Raw genomic sequence first — 23,416 nt, 5'->3', positions numbered from 1 at the left:
TTTTCATTTATTTATTTATTCTTATTTTTAGTTTTTGCGAGATATTAATAATCTAAAGCACATAATAGCGGGTTTTTACCGCATTTAAAGGGAGATATGAGACAATGACAACATCCCGTGATCATGGCACTTGCAACAGTGTCGAAATATCGGGAGTCTCATATCTCCATTTAAACGCGGTAAGAACCCGTTATTATGTGCTTTAATTATGATAATAACCGCGTAAACTTAAAACAATGTATTAATAATCTTATGGGAATTGAGGTACCTATTTGCGTTGCTGTAGTGTTTTTTTTATAAATAATACGACATCTTATTCTTATCTTCTAGCGTGTGAGTCGTGAGATGGATTACTAACCCCAGCAATCCTGGTGTCAGAAACAGACATGATTTTATTTCACCTGATTTTATTCTCTGTAAAGATTTAAGGGTTAAAGGTTTACTACAGTTTACCCTGACTAATTCTAACATGTGGGTTGTAAGGTGGATTATCAACCTCAACAACCTTAGTGTCAGGGCTATTACTGAGCCGCCAAAGGCCCCTGACATGACTCATGTAACGACAACGTACTTTCATAAGTAATCAGTAACTAGAAACATCGACTTAATGTGCCTTCCGAAGCACGGAAACGACTAACGAAATGTGAAGGAAGCAAGAGAAGTGTGTCAGAATAAAGCAAATGGAATTCCGTAGTCCCTACTAATGTTTCTTCTCTGTATAGAAAAAGGTGTGTTTTTTTGGTTCGGGCTCTTGTGAATTTTATGAAAATTACATTGTGACAAAATTTTATTACGTTGCGCATATTAGCTCTACAGAATTTCATCACTTATCTTTGACCTTGGAAACTACCCAATTGTGCGCTAAAGAGGTTTTCACTATATGGTGAGAATGATGGAAGCTAATCAATTACTATACCCATTCTACTAGAAACTATTGCATCCTATGCTCAGCTGAATATTGTTCTGACGTTGCTCCGTGCAGGGACAAAGGCAAAGCAACATTATTATTAGAATTATTACTCTGCTGCCTGCTGTATAGCAGGCTCGTCCAACTGGTCATCATTGTTCTTAAAGTCTATTTTAGCAATAGGCTGATTTCCAGATAAAGCGTCGGACTCACGATCCGGAGGATATATTTGTGAGCTTGTGTCTATATGTAATGTGTTGGACGTGTCATGGAGGCGACGGTCTCCGTGGTCCAGTGGTTGAGCGTTGGACTCACGATCCGGAGGCCCCGGGTTCGATTCCTGGTGGGGACATATCACAAAATTTACTTTGTGGTCCCTAGTTTTGTTAAGACATTACAGACTGATCACCTGATTGTCCGAAAGTAAGATGATCCGTGCTTCGGGAGGCACGTTAAGCCGTTGGTCCCGGTTTCTATTTACTGATGCAATTTAGTAATAAAAGTAATAAAATGCGAATAGTCGATTAATTTCTTAGGTTCAAAATTATCTACCTAATCGATATGGAAAATTGTACAATTACATCGATTCATCGATAAATAATATCAATCAAGTTTTATTATGATCGACACCAGTGTCACTACCGGTGGAAAATGTTACTCATTTTACGATATGTTTGCCAACGTTTGTGCCATATCATGAAGTAATCATGCATTTAGTTGTTCATGTTATTAAACGTTTCGGCTTCATTGATCTGGCAAAACTACATCATGATGTGGCCAACGAATGATATTCTATTTCATGAAATATGACCATTTCATGAAATGATCGACTACATCATGAAATACTTACATTGTTTTAAGTTTACGCGGTTATTATCATAATTAAAACACACAATAACGGGTTCTTACCGCGCGGGTTAATATCGGGAGTCTCATATCCCTGCTTTAAACGCGGTAAGAACCCGTTATTATGTGTTTTAATTACATCATGAAATTATCGATTTTGTAATCCTAATGTGCTTTCAGCTTTACTCGACCGAAGATCTCGTCTGAAGATATCAAGTTACAATAAATACTGGATAGACTATAAAGTTTCGCAATAAACTATCTTCGCATAGTTCGTGCCAGAAGTTATATTTGCTACCTACTTCATAACTCCTTCAGTGGCGACGGCGGTGAGGCGGCGAGGCAAAGATTTATAGAGATGGCCTTAGACAAAATATCGATGTTATTAATAACTATTTTCCTAACGCTGCTTTGTCCTGTAGGTCTAAAATGCGCAACGTGATAATTTTTTGTCACGGTCATTATATCGATTCTGACGATATAATTATGTCGTTTTGCCAATTGGTGCCAATATGTGAACCCAAATAAGTCAAGTTATTCTGTTAAAATACGAACAAAATCACGTGCCACGCATATTAGGGAAAAAAATCGATCGATAATTTTATCACGTTGTGCATGTCACATTATTTAGCCCATACATACATACAAATACAACCTATATACGTCCCACTGCTGGGCACAGGCCTTCCCTCAATTAACCGGAAGAGGTATGGAGCATACTCCACCACGCTGCTGCAATGTGGGTTGGTGGAGGTGTTTTTACGGCTAATAGCCGGGACCAACGGCTCAACGTGCCCTCCGAAGCAAGGAATCATCTTACGTTTTCGGACAATCAGGTGATTCAAGCCTGAAAAGTCCTTACCAAACAAAGTCTCACAAAGTGTTTTCGACAATGTCCCCATCGGGAATCGAACCCTGACCTCCAGATCGTGAGCCTAACCATTACGGCTGCGGGCGGTTTACGACCATTGATGACTAAAGTAAGACTCAGGGAGGAGAGAGGTCAACGCCCGATACGGATTGGTGCGAGGAGAAACTTACCATTCTATACGTTGTTATTATTCGTCAACCTACGCTCATGTTTAATATTAGCCGATGTATTTTGTTTCCTTATACCGACCGTTCTACCATAGTACCGGTTCTTATTAGATTTCCACTATTGAAGGGCAATCGAGTGAATAAACTAGTTCTCAAGTATCAGCTGCAAAGCTACTCGTTCTAGCTTCGCTATTATCGTACTAGGAACACAATAATGGAATTCACAGAAGGTGTTAGTACTGAAAATAGAATAGATTTCAATTATTTCAAATCAATTATTTTGTACTTAACGTCAAAACACGAGATCACGATAGAATTACTATAATTAGTCATAGAAAAACGTGATATAATAATTTCGGACTTATTACGTTTTTCTTGATTAAAATTCTCAAATAAAGTTAAATAGAAAATAAATGTTTTTCAATTTAAAATCTGTCTTAATTTAGTAATCAGAATTTCATAAATTATCTTTGACCTTGGAAACTACCCAATTTTAGGCACTGTTCGAGCCAGTATCTGTACATATATTAGATATTTTTTTGACATTATAAAGTCAATAGGTATATTTTTTTAATTAATAAGGTATTGGCCCTGATTCCTGCAGATGCCACCTAATTTTATTTTAAGTTATACCTGTCATTTTCTTATCAGCCGAAAAGGAACGGGACGGACTATTGAAAGCTGTTAATTTTAAAATGAATGAGTGATTGAATAACCCGGGCGAATCAAATTAGCATATCACTGATATGCAAACCGTTTAACGTGCGCTGTCAACTTCATTCTGTCTGGTTACTGGCCTATGTAAAATTTTGAGAAGGCTGTTTTTTCTGTCAAATCAAATCAAGTAATTTTATTTGTGAGAAAACATAAAATACGAAAAGGAGCTAAAATAATTTATATAACAATTTTGTGATGTGTTCGGCCTGCATGCAGGCGTATAAATATTAAAATAAAAATAAAGAAATTTCAATAAGTAACTAAAAAACCAAATAGTATAGTGATAGTGTAGTTATTTTCCTGTCAAAAATTGTAGTGTGTTCTAATTTTTATCCGTTTTAGAGAACAGAACGCGTAGTAGGTACCAAAAGTAACATAGAAAATCTTCCTCAATAAAATCCAGAGGGTCGTTAAGGGGAAAAGAATATTAAGTCAAGCTTAATACTTAATGCCAATATCGATGTTCGACTCGACACTAGAAGCCCCTAATCGTCCCTTATAATTATAGGATATCGTCGCACGCGATTGCACAGGCTTCTTGTCTTCACACTTCTTTCTAACGATAATTAGTACCCGAGTTTATTCCACTTTGCACCTTCAACGTACCCGGTAGAGTCTACTTTTCTATAGGAAAAAAAGTGGCGCTTTTCAATGACTCTTCGGTACACTGGAGTGACTATTCACACGATGGCAGATTTTTGCTGATATTTCGCGCGTTCTTTTTTCAAAATTCGCTGGCATTTGGTTTTTCCTTTAGGTTTGGAATGGAGGTTTTTAGGTGCTTTGGTGTTGACACACTCAAAAATTAATTGGCGTGTTAAATTCTTATTTCGGTGACGAGTGGATATTTTTGAATGAGCGTTCATTTGTTACTATTTATTATATTTTTTCATGTTGTTTAGCCGGAGACCTCAGATATTATTTACGTTCGTATTGAATTTTGTAGGAACAATAAACGTTTTTGGCTACGGTTTTTGGATATTTTTTCCGGTTCATAAAAATACAATAAGCTAAACAAAGAACAAGATGTAAACATGAAAACCACTTGTAAGCGAGTGTACTTACTTATTTCCTGCTCTCGTATACAGCTATCTGAAACAATAAATATAACATTTATCATTTATGAAGACGACAGGAATAGGAAGAAGATATACTTTATAACACAAAAAACCTTGACATAATAACAGATAGATATAAGTAGGTATTTATTTTTATAGTTTTTATTACGTTACACCTGCCAAATAGCCGCTGTGGTCTAGTGGATAGAGTGTTGGGCTCACCACATAGAGGTCCGGGTTTGATTCCCGATGGGGATATTGTCGCAATAACCTTGTAAAGCTGTCATTTGTTTGGCGAGGACAACGCAGGCGTGTCATTTGTTACTGGGGTGTCCCTATTTATTTATTTAGATAGGTATACCAACAGACAACAGTGCACATATTGTAAAGTTATAAAATTCAAGTCTTAAATTAGTTTTTCTATATGTGCCCCAATTACAGGTAGATACATGTTGCATTCACAATTATAACAAAAGAAATATTTCTTTCTTTCTTTATTTATTTACTTAGACACTGTTTCTCTTGCGATAGATGTACCTCTGACCTCTGTCATGTTAGGCATAGCTGTAATTTTGCCTGCCCTACCTACCTATCACCTCCACCTACCTACGTCCACCCCCCCACCTCCCTACCCCCACCCACTCACCTCTACCCTCTACCTTCTCCTTCTTCCTTTTCCTTCTTCTTCTTCTCTTGCCTCTACCTTCTTATAGAGGTTTCGCTCTAAAAGAATTACGGTCTGTCTGTTTTAATAATATTTCCATGTTATTTTCGCTCTTGTTTCCAATTAGTAGCCTTTGAACATAAGTACGCAACTAGCGGGTACCTTGCGAAGATAAAAACAACTTTCGCCTAATGACGTTGCTGTGATGATACCCATCATAGGCTCGAGATGTCGAGTCATGGAGCACTCATCTCCTGGCTCTCAGACAAACAATGCAATGGCGGATATCCTTCTATCTACAGCTGATACTTACTTGGGCTTTTGTGAATTATCTTAGGGTTGAGCGTTCGATCAACAACAGGGTAATTTAAAAGAAAGTGAAATAATACAAAATTTTACATTAAGTAAATTACATTCATCCTTTTTGGGGTTACAATTGTTACAATACAAACATACTTTATTGCACACACACACACACACACACATACTAATTTAAGAGCCGCGCTCTTGTCGGTGCAGCATTTCCATGCTACTTTTTTAGGGAAAAATAGGGCAGCGGTTTCCCTCTTGCCTTCCGCCCCGTAGTACTCTGTCTGACTCTGTCTGAGTCTCTGCTTACTCCGGTGGAAAATAGGCGTGAGTTTATTTCTATGTGCACGTAAAAAAAATAAAAAAAATATGGCGCGTGTTTGGGCCTACTTTTAAGCAAATATTTACTTGTGTTAGTATCCCCGCTCTTCTATGTGATATATTGGGTATGTGCCAGGTAAATGTACACTTTACAATACGTACGGTGTGTATATTACTTGTGTTGAGACAACCCTATTCATTTTGCACCAGTACATTACAATACGTCTTCTATGGTGCTCACTTTATTAGATTTTGAAGATGACGCAGCGCGTTTGAAAAGCATAAATTTTGGTAAAACCAGTTATGAAAATACAAATAAATGTTCTGTGAAACCACACGCATTAAATCGGTTTTTGGGTACAGTTATCTGCCACGTAATAGTCCTGTAGGCTCTGCACGGTAACCGTGCCGCGCGCGGCGCTAATTATATTGAGGCCTTCAACCAATAGCCGTTTGATGTCCATCTACGCAGATAGCATTCGTATCGGTTATTGGTTGAAGCGCTCAATATAATTCGAGCCGCGCGCGGCGCGGTTGTCATGCAGACCCGGCTGATCTGTAAACGCGTGACTTACATCGTAGTGTCACAGGTTCCAATCCCAGCTCCCCATTTGTCCGGCCAAGTAGTTAATACTATTTGTCTACAATCTTCTTCTTCTTATCGTGTGCGTTGTGAGGTGGAATACCAGGCTCATCAACCCTGGTGTCAGGGTTATGATTGAGCCGCCAAAGGCCCCTGACATGGCTCATGTAACGATTACTCACTTACATCAGTAAATAGTAACCGGGACCAACTGCTTAACGTGCCTTCCGAAGCACGGATCATCTTGCTTGTGGACAATAAGTGATCAGCCTGTAATGTCCTAACCAAACTAGGGATCACAAAGTGATTTTTGTGATATCTCCCCACCGGGATTCGAACCCGGGACCTCCGAATCGTGAGTCCAACGCTCAACCACTGGACCACAGAGGCCGTTGAGGCCGTCTACAATAAGTCACGTGAAAAAAAAGGTTCTAAACCACTGAATTCTACTTCCAGTTTGAATTCATGTTTCATAGATAAGTGATATCACGTGGTTTTCAGGAAATATATTATACACCTCTGCTTACCCGTTTCGTGAACAGGCGTGATGCTATATTATATATAATTATGTTGTTGTGCAACATATATTTTACCGAACAATTGGTATTCAATCAAAATAAACATAACAAATACTTAGGAATGTAGGAACTTAGGACAACAACAACAAACATGTAGGAACTTAGGAAATGCTTAAAATTAGTTTAGGAATGCACCTATGTTTAGGTATTATGTTACAGAACAGTAGAAGGTGTTACAATATACGTGCAGCTCATTATTTATGTTAATCTTCCACGTTAACTCGACTAATATAAGTTAATTATGCAAGCCACCTCGCGCTGGGGTATTTATAACTATGAAAGTAGGTCACTTTGATGGAACAGTGAGGACTTTTTTTACTGTATAGTAGACTAGTTGCACAATTTAACGTAATATAAACCCCTTTGCAAATAACACGTACACGGTAAATTTGGTTAGTTAACTCCTCCTGTCTAGATAAGTACATTATTCGGGGCCAGATTGATGGTAAGCGTGCCAGAGAGAGCGCTGATCAGATGGGTGGACCAGGTCAAGCAGGTAGTTGGAGGCCCTATACAAAGAGCTGTACATATGTCACAGGACCGAACCCATTACATACAATCACAATCCTCAGTCCTCAGCCTTTAATCCACGTTCGTAACTGACCTTTGGTAACCAGATAGAAGGAACGACAAGAAAGAAAGAACTCCTAAACATCGCATTTTAGGCGAGACGAAATATAGGCGTGTAAGTGACAACGGAACGCAAACTTTGAGGGATGATTGAGACCACGATCCTAAGTTGATATCAAGTGGAATTTTCCGCCTCAAAAGTATGGAACTATAAATAATTTAAAAAACACAAAAAAAAATTTTACGACGAAAAATTCCACTTGATATTAACATAGAATCATGAGCTGAATCATCCCCCTTAGTATCCGTCGCAATATCACTAACACCCTGTAGGTACCTATGTTTTTTTTAATATTAAAAAAAAGAGCCAAGAAAAGAGCCATGGATTAGTTGATAAAAAAATTGTTGGAGTGTATAGTAAATAAATCAATGATTTTCAAATTTGTTTTTAAGTTCATGTATGGATCTTAAATGATTATCACGTGCTCAGCTGTGAAGGAAATACACATACCCGAGAAATGGGTTTCGGAGATATGTGACTTAACCTGCAAAGGTCGGAAGGCCAGACAGGCAGTCGCTTCTGCAAGAAACCGGACCTGTCACATCTTCAGGTTAGGTAGACCTTGTGAAAAGCGAGATAAATGTAACGCTAGGAAGATGATGATATATATGATATTTTTACCGACTTCAAAAAAGGAGGAGTTCTCAATTCTCAATTCGACCCATGACGCGACTCAGCTTTTCAATTGACTCCCATCATCTTGGGTGAGTCAACTCACGCGCAAGGCTCGATCAGGCGTCAATTTTGACGTCGCATCTGTCATTAGTTCAATGCAGTTAACTGCACTTCGACAGGACAATAAAAGTATAACGCACATACGTATATATACGGCTGGCATCCCTAATATTTTTGTTTTGCACAGAAAGCGCGTAAGTTTGTGTATGTATGTATTTGTTTACTTACTCCACATCGAGTAAGACAAACAAAAGACCGGATGTTTATCGAGCAAATGTTTCCATTACGTTATTGTGTGGGTAATGAAAATGAGAGCAATTTTCGTCATAATGGAAGGTGGGATACTATATTTGCTTCTTCCTTTGCTAACAAGGCGTAATTTGTATTGAATTACTGTAACTTATTATAAGCGTCGGTCGTTAAATTATGTTGGGACCTTGGGACAAAGGGGTTATTTTATTGCATCGTTGGAAAAAAAAATGAAAAGAGAACATATTATATACATAAATAAACTCACGTCAATTTCCCACCGCGATAAGCAGAGACTATGGAATTCCTGTGCTTCGATGCTGACGTACTTCATTTTTGTTTTAAAAAAGTTAGTTTTTAAACTTAATCTTTCATTTGAAAATAGAAAACAAATACTTTCAGAATTACCTTACAATCCGAATTGCGATATACTCAATACGTAAATACGCCAACATTGCAAACCGTGGTCAGTTTATCACTGCGTTGTTTGTTCGTCCTTGTCCTTGTTATTCTATCGTAGTCATGAAAGTCAATATCTTAGGATCAGTTACAATATGGCTGCAGACGAACCGCTGCCAGGTATTGCGGTGGGTACTAGTTGCCAGACGGCTGGATATTACGGAATACGGCTGCGACTGACTGACTCAGAACAATAATAAAACATAAACATAAGTCTTCTTCTTCTATCGTGTGGGTCGTAAGGCGGAATACCTGGTGTCAGGGTTACTATTGAGCCGCCAAAGGCCCCTTACTTACATCAGTAAGTAGTAACCGGCACCAACGGCTTAACATGCCTTCTGAAGCACGGATCATCTTACTTTCGGACAATCTGGTGATCAGCCAGTAATGTCCTAACCAAACTAGGGACCACAAAGTATTTTTTGTGATATGTCCCCATTCGATTTGCAGATGGTATCAACTAATTGTCCGTATGAATGGGGATCGTATTGACACCTCACCCAACAGGGTCCACATAATATCAGCGTCGTCGTTCACGCCGCGACTTGTACTGAGTGAGGCCCTTTTATCTCAAAACTTCCATCACCACCTTATGATCATTTCGAGAAACATCCGTCTTGCTTTTTTTGTAATTGTGTAGTGGAAATTTTCTATGATAATATTGTCTTTTTTTGTTCTGCGCACTTTTATAAAAAAACTATTTCTATTCGCCTGGGGGGATCATATTTAAAAGAATTAATCGACCTTAGTGGGTCGATAGCTGTAAGCGCCAAACGACGGTAATTGGAGTCCTAAAGTGTTTGTTGTCGCGAGCTGATTGGCCGGCTCTATAGCTAGAGTAATCGGGTAAATGAACTCACAACTATATCCCAATTAAAAAAACACCACCCATCGCTTTGATAGAATCAAGTAAACCCTTTAAAGTATTTTTGTCTTTATAGCACTCACCTGTGCCTAGGCAAACTCACAAAGAGAAAAATGTCAAAAAATTCTGACTCGGATGGCACTTGAACCCGCAGCGTGTCAAGCCGGAACGAGCGTGTTAACCATTACACCATGCGCTGTAGGCTACTTGACAACCTAGTCAAATGAGATACTTTTTACGAAACGTCAAAACGAAAGTTTGGAGTTTCTATGGAAATTCTGTCCTGTGACGTCATAAAAGCGGTCAAACGTCGTACTCATTGTTACTTAATTCGTAAATAAAATTCGAAAGCAAGTCGAAAAGTAAAATGAGATTGTTTTTTGATTATCTCTAACTGTCTTCTATTTTTAGATTAGTCAAATAACCGATTGTTCGATCTTTCTCGCCTTTAAGCCGACCCTAGCGCCATCTATCCAGACTGTTGAGTACTAACATTTCTTAGACAAAATTTTCTTATTCATTTCTTATTCTAAACTTTTTTTCGTTACGGTGTCACTAGCACTATATTTATATGTATCTGCGTGTGTCTGCTGTTTCCCTTCGAGGTGTCACTGGCACGTGTTGTGGACACGTGATATCCTCTAGTACATTGTTACCGAAACTTACACGGAATCACTGTCACAGAGAAGTCACAGATAGTTTGTCAAGTTGGAACATACTTCCTAAGCCAACAAAGTTGTAAGGACATACATAAGACGCTCAGTGGGTAGGCCCGCTACAAGGTGGACCGACGATCTGGTGAAGGTCGCGGAAAGCCGCTGGAGGCGGGCAGCGCAGGACCGATCGTCGTAGAGATCCTTGGGGGAGCCTTATGCCCAGCAGTGGGCGTCGTACGGTTGATAATGATGATGATGACATAACATAAGCTCATAACTGTATACTAATTGGGGAAGCCAGTGAACTAAGTACCCACACCTCACTAAGCATTTTGTTAGACCAACGTGATAGGTGAGCCGTATCGCTGTCTATAATGTTCGAGTCAACTGTGCTTGTTAAAACTCTCTCTCCCTCTCTCTCTATTTAAGAGCTGCGCTCTTGTCGGTGGAGTAACCGCCATTCCTCTCTTCTTCCCGCCAAAACCTTCACCTTCCGATACGACACGACCTGCACCTTCTCTTTTATTTGTTTCATAAATGTTACCCTAGGTCTACCCCTTCCTCTCTTCCCTTCAATTTTTCCTTCTATAATGTTTGTTATAAATGAATCGTGTCGTATCAGGTGGCCAATCATATTTCCTCTCCGATTCTCTATAGTCTTCAATATGGTTCTCTTTTCTTCAACTCTTTCCAACACTTTTTCATTTGACACCATTTCAGTCCAGCTTATACCCTCCATCCTTCGCCAACACCACATCTCAAACGCTTCCAACCTCTCTCAAAATGTGTTAAAACTACACTTATGATAAATTTGAAAAGGTGTGGTATTGGGGTTCGAACCGGCGCTCCTCATTTGAGAAACAAGCCGGTGAACAGCAGGTCTACAGTGACTATGAACAAGAATAACTGGGTTGAAAACTTGCCTACACGTGTTGAGATAGATATTAGATAACATACTACCTACATATTTAATTCTGCATAGGGAAAGTAAATAAAAATATAAAGAAAAGGATAATATCCTCTAAATAATATATTTTTTGTTATAGGTTATAAATATAACAAAAAAGTACGTAGCAACGACGGTCCAAATGATTCAATACATTTTTTTTGAAAATTAAAGAGAGTCCACACGATGCGTTGTGTGTTCGTTGCGATAACGACAATGTAACCGAATAAAATTTATGGGTTTGACATGAGGTGACACGTCGATCCCATCATCTCCCTAGCCTTATTCCGTTTTTCACAGGGTTCGCTTACCTAACCTGAAGATTTGACAGGTCCAATTTTATTACAGAAGCGACTGCCTGTCTGACCTTCCAACCCGCGAAGGGAAAACCAGCCCGATACAGGTTAGGTCACATGCATTTCTCGGGAATGTGGGTTTCCTCACGATGTTTTCCTTTACCGCTGAGCACGTGATGATCATTTATGATCCAAACATATATTTGACAATAAATTCGACAATCATCGGTTTAGGCCTGTGCGGGATTCGAACCTGCGACCTCAAAGTGAGAGGCAAGCGTTCTACCAACTGGGCTACTATTTTATTCGATGACACTATTGTTTTTAGTAATGGTTTAAATCACAACGACAACCCATACGATGCGTTGCGACTTCGTGAATGACAATTCCTTGAAATCACAGCGCTGCGACGACGCAACGCTCCGGTTACGTTCGTGTGATCTCTCTAGAATAGAACGAACTACTGCCCACGAACATTTGCAGATGTAAGCTGCCTACCTACATTTTCTTGAAAAAATCTTACATTTATTATTTATTCTGGGTCATCATCATCAGCCGTATGACGCCCACTGCTGGGCATAGGCCTCCCCCAAGGATCTCCACGACGATCGGTCCTGCGCTGCCCGCATCCAGCGGCTTCCCGCGACCTTCACCAGATCGTCGGTCCACCTTGTAGCGGGCCTACCCACTGAGCGTCGTCCGACACGTGGTCGCCACTCCAGAACCTTTCCGCCCCATCGGCCATCGGTTCTCCTCGCTATGTGTCCTGCCCACTGCCACTTCAGCTTTGCAATTCTCCGAGCTATGTCGGTGACTTTAGTTCTCCTGCGGATCTCCTCATTTCTGATTCGATCCAGCAGGGAAATACCGAGCATAGCTCTCTCCATTGCCCGCTGAGCGACACCGAGCCTCCTCACGAGACCCATAGTAAGCGGCCACGTCTCACTGCCGTAGGTCATCACTGGCAACACGCACTGGTCAAAGACTTTCGTCTTGAGACACTGAGGTATTCTGGACGAGAAGATATTCCGCAGCTTCCCGAACGCTGCCCATCCGAGTTGGATCCGACGAGAGATCTCTTTCTCGAAGTTGGACTTACCTAACTGGATTATTTGTCCTAGGTAAATGTACTGGTCTACAACTTCGAGTGTAACGTTCCCAACCTGAACTGGAGTGGGTGCGACATGGTCGTTGGACATAATTTTTGTCTTTGCCATGTTCATGCTAAGACCCACTCGTTGGGATGCGTTACTGAGATGCTCGAGCATGGTGTTCAGGTCTTCCAGGGTCTCAGCCATTAGGACTATATCATCGGCAAATCGAAGGTGCGTCAGGTACTCGCCGTTGATGTTGATGCCAAATCCTTTCCAGTCCAGAAGCTTAAAAATATCCTCCAATGCAGCAGTGAACAGTTTCGGAGAGATGACATCTCCCTGTCTCACTCCTCGCTGCAGTTGGATCGGATTAGAGCTCTGGTTCTGTACTCGAACTGACATAGTGGCATTTTGGTAGAGGTCCCTTAGCACTTCGATGTACCTATGGTCCACTTGGCACCTCTGAAGAGACTGCAACACAGCCCAGGTCTCGATCGAATCAAAGGCTTTCTCATAGTCCACAAACGCCAAGCAAAGTGGCAAATTATACTCTTCGGTCTTCTGTATAACCTGCCGCAGCGTATGGATGTGGTCTATGGTGCTAAAGCCTTTTCGGAAACTGTATTCTGGGTATTAATGTTTAATTGAAACACGAGTCAAGTCGTAAATATCATTCATCTTTGTAGGTTGAAGTTGCGTAGGTTTATCCCTGAGATGTTTCTTGTGATATCTGAGTGGTTTATTGTATTGCATTTTATTACATGGGTAAGTAGCTGAGACAGTACAGAATCATCTATTTTTAGACAATTGTGTGATTCAGTCTGCGATATAACACCAAACTAACAGTCTTGGAAAGTGAGTTTTTGGTTTGGGTCGAAGCCGTACCAAGTACTGCCAACCGAGCCATAATAATATACATATTATTGGATGTGAATGAGTCACATGGAGGGGACGAGTGACTGACTTTATAAATAGAGCAGCTGACCGCGCGAGCCCTCCTCTCTCTTGCTCCGGACGTCGCGGCGATAAGAAGTTGTTGTGAGAATATTAGGTTATGTTTAATAGATTGCCAACCAATTTCCTTATTATCACCTGTATTATTTACTTACTGTTTACCGTTGTCTCTAATTTCTTTTTTTTTAACTAAAGCCGCTTCTGATTAGACAATATATATACGATATAGTACAAATCCCACTACTGGGCACAGGCCTCCCTCAATCAAATGGAGAGGGTATCGAGCATACTCCACGCTGCTCCATTACGGGTTCGTGGGTTGTACAGCTAATAACCGAGACCAAACCTACATCCGAGCCAACAAAAAAAAAAACAAGTAAAAAAAAGATTGACTCGCTCATGACTCAGCTCATTCGAATGCCCATCTCTAGTTAGGGTATATCATCCGTAATAAGCCATTGGAAGCCTGTAACCTAGTAGTTGGTATTCCACTAAGGGAATACGGAGTAGGCAATGGTATGGGATTATACGGATCTCCACATGTTAAATTGCATTTAGTTGTCAGTTGCTGCTTGTTTGAGAAATGAAACACGTAATGCTATATCCCACAAAGAGACTCATTGTGCGGGTCCAGTATCAAATCACAGCACGGGCATAAACCAATGATTTTCGAATTTGTTTTCGAATTCATGTTTGGATCGCCAAAGGGCGCTTAGACCAACGACAATGGCCCTTAAAAGATTTTTTTATTATTGTCACCTTAGTGAATAGTAGTTTAATTACTAAATTTGTAGTTACAGAGAGCCGTGGTAGCCCTCTCACTTTGAGGTCGCAGGTTCCAATCCTCAGACCTATACTCAATGATAGTCGAATTCGATTTCGAATTCACGTTTGGATTATAACTTATTATCACGTGCTCAGCAGTGAAGGAAAACATCGTAAGGAAACACACATTCCCGAGAAATGCAGGTATGTGATCTAAACTATATTGGGCTGGTTTTTCCTTCGCGGGTTAGAAGGTCAGACAGGTAATCGCTTCTGTAAAAACCGGACCTTTCAAATCTTCATGTTAGGTAAGCGGACTCTATGAAAACGGGATAATGCTAGGGAGAAGATGTTTGGATCGCCTAAGAGCGCTTACAGATCAACGACGCCCCTTAAAGGTTTTTTAATTATCGTCGCTTTATAGTGAAAACCACGTAAAAGTGCCTTTATGAAAAATCACATTTGGGTATGATTTTTGTTAACAAAATCTCGCAATAAATAAGCTATCCAGCAGGCCTAGCACGCTATGTTAGCGCCACTCGACGCGACGCGAGATAAAAATAAGGCCTTTGGTACACGCGACTACCGGGACATCCGCGATTTTTTCAAGATGTCGCACTCCAGAGGAAATATTTTATTAGACGTTATTTCCTTATAGACGAGCCAAAAAAAGACAAAAAACAGATATTTTCATAAAAAATGAGAAAAATAGTTTTTAACATCATTTGTGTACATTTATGATATTCAAGTCGCGAGCAAGTCGATGCGTGAACGATGAACCTTAACTCGTCTGTCAAATTTGATAACTCGCGCTTTGACATTTACTCGCTCTAGTCGCGCCGTTAGCGTGTTAGGCGTGCTGGTAAACTTTTTTTTTTATATATTGGCCAAGTATATTGGCTCAACTATGCCTCATGTTAAACATAGAGAAGCTCTAATTGCAGTAGCAACTGAAAAACAATGTCAACTGACCCTTTGGTCAGTTGACATTTGAGATCTCAATTTTTACCCGACATTAAATTAATTGAAAAAAAAACGAGGTTTTGTTGAAGATCACATCCAAATGTGATTTTTCAAAAAGGCGTTTATAAACGTGGTCTTTCACTTGAAAATGACGTTGGTGACGATTTTTTTTCTGACGTGACCCATTGTAGGTTTTCCGCAGATGGCATTAACTACTTGACCGGACAAATGGGGGCTCTCACCTGATTAAGGTGAGCAAGCTAAGTAAAAAAATAACCAAACAAACGCTATAAATGACCAAAACGATGAGTAGCAAAGAAGAATTCACTTATAAACCAAAGCACCAAAGCGGTTCTTCTTTTAATTATATCTAAGCTCCTTATAAAACCCCCTGACCCTCAATAAATCCTGCTGTAGCGTACCACAAGTAACGAAGTGGGTAACAAAGTGGACCAGTTCACAGAAGTTATAGTTACATTTTGAGCGTTGGCCAAAAGTGCACTTAGGGGAATAGTTCATAGTGCACACCTATAAACTAACCCATGGGTGAGGTGGAGATGTTTGTATCTCTAAATGTGAATGTACTGAGGTTTGGTGAAAAAGCTTAAAATGTATTTGAAGAAATTGGAGAATAACAAAAATAATATCTTTTAAATTCTGTTATTCCGTGCTGGAATGTAGAGTAGGGGAAGTAACGGAAGTGAGTTGTTTTTTTTATTATTATTTATGCAAAGATATACAAAAAAGTATAAGAGAAACCTTAAAAAATTGGACTTACACCTAGATATATTACACCAAAATATCTATAAAATCAACGTTAAAAACACAATCTTTGTGCGAGAGAGAAGAGAGGATTGCGGAATGACAGGGAAATGGCGGACGGTTGTTTCTAAAGAGGAAAACGCAAAAGATTATAAAACGTTTTTAAATAAACAAAAGTAAACAAATATAATCGTTTCCCTCATCCCCAATACCGACCCCGCCGGCGTGGACGACGATTTCCCTCATTCAGCGCTTATCGCTATCAACCCAGGTCACATTAATTTGATAACACAGGTCGATTAATTCTTTCAAATATTTTTCCTGGGCACCCTCAGGCCTGTTGTCTTAAACGTTGTACCGGGTGAGAGCCTTAAGCGCTCCCCATTTGTCCGGCCAAGTAGTTAATGCCATCTGCGGCAAATCTACAATAAGTCACGTCGAAAAAAAAGTTTCCTTCATGCCCCATCCCACAATTTTTATAAATATAAACCTAATCTTGAATGAGGCTGAAGAAACATATATTTTTGTGTAATACTATTTATTCCTTACAAGGGAACAAAGTCCACAGTTATTCAAAATTATTTGCCCTAACGCCCTTCCCAGGACAACGATGCCCTTGAAACAACGATAAATAGCAGACATTTATTTTATTGGAGAAAAAAAGTAGGTATAATTATAAAAGTACTGTTCCAATTTAATAGCTTTACAACTTGTTATACCTTTACAAAAGTTGATCGGTTTTTTTTCGCAAAGTCCAATCTAGAGGATTACGTAGGCATTCATTTTTACATCAGCGCAGCTCGGCTTAAATATATTTGCGAACGTTCACGTAACCGAGAAAATAGAAGCGAGCGCATGATATTTTTCACCACGAAATTACTTCAAGCAAAAACTTGTTGTGGAAGAAAAACGCTGTTATGAGAACATTATGAGTTACGCCACTTTGGCTTAGCGCAAACGCGGTCCGTTGTCTACAACGTAGATTAATTTGTTGGCTCACTCGACCAGATAAATTGCGGTTTTGACTGACTCGTGTATTCTTGCGGGTAGCCCTTTCTTGAAATATTCTCGTAAAGTTTGAGTAACGATGATTTGGTCGAACAATATTAACTTTCTTTTTCGAGTCTTGCGATTGAGATGTTTCTTAAAGCTTCTATATTTAATTTTATCGTTTAGGTTTCATCGTTAAACAACTAGTTTTAAATACAATAAAACATTGGATTCTTGTTAATTTTGCATCATTCATTAGTGAGCTGAGCACTAAATGAAGCCGTGGTAGACCAGATTGAAGAACAGGCTATCAAGCCTAAACCTACGAGTTTTGAATTTGATTCCCAATTCAAGTTTGGATTAAAATGTTTATCACGTGCTCAGCTGTGAGTGAACACATCGAGAGGGTTTCCTCTCGCTTTCCACATTCCCAAGAAATGCGTTTCGGAGGTATGTGACTTAATCTGTATTGAGCCGGTTTTTTCTTCGCGGGTTGGAAGGTCAGACATGCAGTCGCTTTAAAAAAAACAGATAACAGAATATTCAGGTTAGATAAGCGGACGGGGTAACGCTAGGGAGATATTTTAGTTCTAAGATACAAACATATCACTTCATCATCATCACCATCATGTCGTCCAAATCTTATCCAGCGATGGCGACTCCTAAATATCTATCCCGGGTCGTTGTTGTGGTGGAATTTGATGTGGCTACCGAAACCAAACTCCAAATTGAAAGTGCGGTCACGTGGCACACAGTCTTTCTTTCTGGACATAAGTTCGAGTCATTATCCAAAAGTGTACGTACGGTCACGAGTACTAATATGTCATCATCATCATTGGCCACAGCATCTATCGTAGATGATTCTTGCAGCACTTGTGAGTCTACGGGTTCCCGCAGCGCCGCCGATGGTTATAGAGCCCTATAGCAGCGCGGCATTTCTTGCCATATCGTTCGCACACAAAACGCGACTCCTCAGGAAGAAATACTAATATGTACTTATACACTTTGTAACCAAGTCACATTAACTTTTTTGAAAATTTAAACCGTGAGTCTCATTAAATGTCAAATATGACAGTGCGACAGGGTTCTAAAGTGGGTACATGATATTGCTCATGACTGTACATTCCATGTTCCTATTGTCACTTACTACCGCATTGGAACGTGTTGTAGTTAATCGTTAACAGAAATTATTACTCGACCCTAGAGGGCCTGTAGAGATAAGCGAAAATAAACTCTCCAACAACTTTCTCAAAGTACTTGATTGTCCTGTGATTCATCAATACTCCCTTTTCTAACTGTGGCTGGATCACTATTTGCCAAAAGGCCGTAGGAGAAATAACAATAAAATACCTATATCTATATGTTAGTGAAAAACTAACGAAAATAAAGGGGGATGATTCAGCTGATTATTCTGGGTCCACTCCTCCCTGTCCCCTGTCGTTCGTGCCACCGTTTCAAAAATCGGTCTAACTCGGCCTTCCCCGACCTCTGGCAGCACTGATGTATTTAACATAATAATTATCATCATCACTAATTTAAGAGCCACACTCTTTTCGGTGTAGCATTCCTCTCCATGCTACTTTTTAGGAAAAAAGGTTTCCCTCTTGCCTTCTGCCCAATATACTAGACTCGTTGCAAGTTGCAATGAGCCAGTAGGTATATTAATTGAAGTATTCATCAGTTGTCATTTGTAGGGTCGATAATTATCCACCAAATGTATAAAACTTGTCACCGCCGACAAACGACCGGTTAGACGCAAAACGGAGCTGCAAATGTCACCCTTATCAAACGCTTGATGGACATTTGAATATCAGCCAGATGGGAGGCAGGTTCTGGTTTGACAGATCACTGGGTAAACAAAGGTATCATGATCGATGAGGTTTCAGCAATGAATGAGCGACTTTCCAGGCTACTTTCAACAAAAAAATATAGAGTGCGCTGTAATAATTTGCCTTTGTTTAACCTTCTAATTTCCTGGATTAAAATACATTATGCTTCTTTTATCTTTGTTTTTGAGTACTCATAAACTTAAACCCTTTTTATTACACACCTTCCACCCTTTATTATTCTGATGAAATTAAAGAGAAGCAATATAGGTAGCAACATAATTCTTTACATAATCTGATCCAAATATCAAGCAATAATTATTTTTAAGTATATGCTTCTGCGGTAAACGCGCTCGGTCTGCGATTGTTGAAGTTAAGCAATTTTCACAAAGGCCGGTCATAGGATGGGTGACCACAAAAAAAAAGTTTTCATCTCGAGTTCCTCCGTGCTTCGTAGGGCACGCTAAGCCGTTGGTCCCGGCTGCATTAGCAGTCGTTAATAACCACCAATCCGCACTGGGCCCGCGTGGTGGTTTAAGGCCCGATCTCCCTATCCATCCATCCATAGGGAAGGCCCGTGCCCCAGCAGTGGGGATGTTAATGGGCTGGTGATGATGATGACGGAATAACGTAATTGGTGCAGATTTAATTTTAAAGTAGTAGATGGAGCCGTAGTAACTCAGTTGGTAGAACGCTTGTCTCTTACTTTGAGGTCGCAGGTTCGAATCCAGCACAGGCCTAAACCAATGTATGTCGAATTTGTTTTCGAATTCATGTTTGGATCATAAATGATTATGGTGAGGAAAGGTGAAGGAAACCATCGTGAGGAAACCCACATTCCTGAGAAATGCAATTTCTGGTTGGCTGGTTTTTCCTTCGCGGGTTAGAAGGTGAGACGCCTGTCTGACAGTGTCAGAAGCAACTGCTTAGTCGCTTCTGTAAAAAACCGGACCTGTCAAATTTTCAGGTTGGGTATGTGGACCCTTCTTTTTAAGGAAAATAGGGCAGTGGTTTCCCTCTTACCTTCCGTCCCGCAGTACTCTGCCTGAAAGTTGCATGGAAAATGCTGCACCGACAAGAGCGTGGCTCTTAAATTGATGATGATGAAGTGGACCCTGTGAAAAACGGGACAATGCTAGTGAGTTCGAATCCCGGCTCGGGCTGTAAATTGACTGTCGAAATCGAAACCGAGTTTGAATTCATGATTGGATCGTAGATAATTAATATCATGTGGTTACCAGAATTTGTGCCCGGTATTGGCAATAGGCTCGCGTTCTATTAAGGGCTTTAAGATTTAACACGTTCACTGCGTAACTGAAAATTAGATATCAACCTCTCTAACATGAACCTTCAGAACAGACAAAATTCATGAACAACAACAATATATTATATACAATGCCAGAAATTTCTTACAGACAAAAAGGAAACTACTTACGTCAAAAATCTTCTATCTGTCCAACAATTGAGAGAGGGCGCTAGCTCTGCACCAGTAAACATCGCCTCGGTATAAATCGGCTAAAATATTTTTTTTTAAAGTGCCTAAAGTATAGAAAAAGTGTTTAATTATGTGGATATAGTGACAACTCATCCGTAGAAGTGTTTGTAGAACAATAAACTCGTGATTTTTTTATATTATTTAACATCTTTGTTTTGTGATTACTCAAGAAGTAAAAAGTGAATTATATAGAAAATAGACCATATTACAATCTAAAAAGTTAATAAGAAGTACTTCTCATACTTAAACTAAGTGATTCTAAACTTGTTTAGTGTGAAATTAGGCAATTGAAAGTGAAATATCTAGTATATTTTTCAAATACCCGTCGTTATATTTTTAATGTGTAAAGAAACAAGCATACTTAAAAGACGCTAATGACATCTAGTTGAAGTACTGGTTACTTAGACAGACACTGCCATCTAGCGTCGAGTTGAAACTTTACACTTCATATCATTACTGAGTGGTACTTCTATTCAACACTAGAGGGCGACTATTTCTAATTCAAAATGAGAAATTGTGCTGCGTGTGCGGTCCACATTAATGTGAGTGATGATATAGCTTGCACTAAATGCCAAAAACACTATCACTACCAGTGTTTAAGCTTTACGAAAGAATACATTATTGCAAATAAAGACACCTTGGAAGGAAGTTGGAACTGCCCTGAATGCAAACGCTACATTTCACGGGCACATCGAGCGGATGAAACACCAGTTAAACAACTTATGGATACTCCAAACAAACACCTCGATTTATCTAGTATTGAACTAACTAACGTAACATACAGGAAAAGACAAATGAAAAATATTGTGGACAGAGACAGAAACTTGTCATACAACTCAGATCACTCGGATGGAGCTGAAAGCCCAAGCTTCCTTGGCGAAACTGTGCCTTTAGAACCACCTATGAGTGGTCTTACTGTGTCTACAAATACACCTCAGTCAACTTCGATAACATTGGAACAAATGAGCGAACTTTTAGATAAGAAGTTAGATCTACAAAAGCGAGACATACTCGACCAAATAAGAGCCGATGTAAGAATAATGATAAAAGAAGAAATGCGACACTCGCTGCTCCAAATACAACAAGATATTAATGTGAGACTAAATAGCTTTAATGCTAAAAACGAACAACTTTACACAAAAATTGAAAATCTTGACCAAAAAATAACCACTTTGAACAATGAAAATTCTAAACTGAAACAAGAAATAAGTAACCTACAAAAACATTTTCAGAGCAAATCTTCTCCTCCTAAAAATACCGACACCAGCAAAAAAATAATCCTTTATGGCCTTGAAGAGATAGCATGGGAACATGAAAGCGAGCTCTACGAACGAGTGAGAAGCGTATTCTACGATATTACGAACGTCGACCTGGAAGAATATATAGAAGATATCAAAAGACTAGGCAAAAAAGGATATCGCAGACCTTTACTCATTGAATTGCTTAGCAAGAGAATGACAAACTATTTACTATGGAACCGCCGAAGCTTTGCCGGAACTGGATTGGCGATCTCTGAGCTGCTAGACGAAGACCAGATACGTGAACGAAATAAATTAAAAGATATCCTAAAACAATCGAGAAGAGAAGGGAAGCATGCTATTTTCAGAGGAAATAAGCTAATTATCAATGGCAAAGAATATAAATCACAAATATATACAGATGAACAAAACACACTAAATATTAGCACCACGCGACGCAAAGATCCTACTAACTCGGAAAGCGCCATATTCAATTCTCCTCCTGAAACAAAAACACAACCTATATCAAACCAAAACAAAAATAATACATTTCGCAACTAAAGGCAGCGAATTTACGTTATTAAATCAAAACGTACAAAGCCTATATAATAAAATTCATATACTAGAAGCACTAACTGACGATAAACCCGAACTGAGCGCCCTATGTATAACAGAGACCTGGTTATCACCTGAAAAACAGAAATTAGTAAATGTTAACAACTATATTATGGGATCATCATACTGTCGTGAAGAACATGAAGGAGGCGGCGTGTGTATCTTTATTAAAAAGGGATTAGAATATCGAGAACGAGTAGATATATCATCGCTATCTAAAGAAATGATATTTGAAATATGTGCAATAGAACTTACTAAAGCAAACATACTAATTATAAATCTATATTGGCCAAATAGTAGTAGAGAAATTGAAGTATTCTATAACATGCTAGGAAAAACTTTAAAACTTATAAATAAAAAAGACAACGATAAAAATATAATTATAGTAGGAGATTTAAATATAAACTTTCTCGATGAAAAGGAAAAGAGTAGACTTTGTACATTAATGTTAACATATAATTTACATCAAAAAGTTACAACACCCACGCGTATAACAAAATCTAGCGCAAGGTGCATAGATTTGGTTTTTACTAACTTTAATTTAAAACACTCAAAGGCTAGCGTTTTCGAATTCGGTTTTTCTGACCACCAAGGAGTGATATTTAATACACCACTTTATATCAAAAATCTAAAACACTTTCTTATAGAAAAAAGAATATTTACTGATCGTAATATCCACTCATTTAAAAACATGATATCTAAAATAAATTGGGAGAATGAACTAAATCCTAACAAAACTTTAAATGAAAATTATACTATATTCAACAACATACTACAAAATGCCTTAAATAAATGCATACCTAAAGTAATTATAAAAATTAATATTAAACAAATAAATAAATATTTAACACCCGGACTAAAAAAGTCATGTCGAAATAAAAGATTATTAAAACTACTTATAACACAAACAAAAAAT

The 23,416-nt window shown here is 39.1% G+C and overlaps 1 protein-coding gene across 10 annotated transcripts in view; it reads right to left on the bottom strand.

Annotated features, from left to right (window-relative positions):
* Positions 1-23,416, bottom strand: part of LOC126375467 (uncharacterized) — a 442,481-nt gene that overhangs the window by 162,905 nt on the left and 256,160 nt on the right. For 7 of the 10 annotated variants that reach the window (XM_050022403.1, XM_050022405.1, XM_050022401.1 and 4 more), the window contains one exon: positions 4,574-4,600. The gene's annotated coding sequence lies outside the window, so the exon portion shown is untranslated. The other 3 variants (XM_050022411.1, XM_050022410.1, XM_050022408.1) reach the window with 2 other exon arrangements.

Source organism: Pectinophora gossypiella, chromosome 19 (assembly GCF_024362695.1).
Source record: "Pectinophora gossypiella chromosome 19, ilPecGoss1.1, whole genome shotgun sequence".
Taxonomy (NCBI): domain Eukaryota; kingdom Metazoa; phylum Arthropoda; class Insecta; order Lepidoptera; family Gelechiidae; genus Pectinophora; species Pectinophora gossypiella.
Note: the sequence above shows the minus strand (reverse complement) of the source record. Positions and strands in the feature narration are given on the sequence as shown.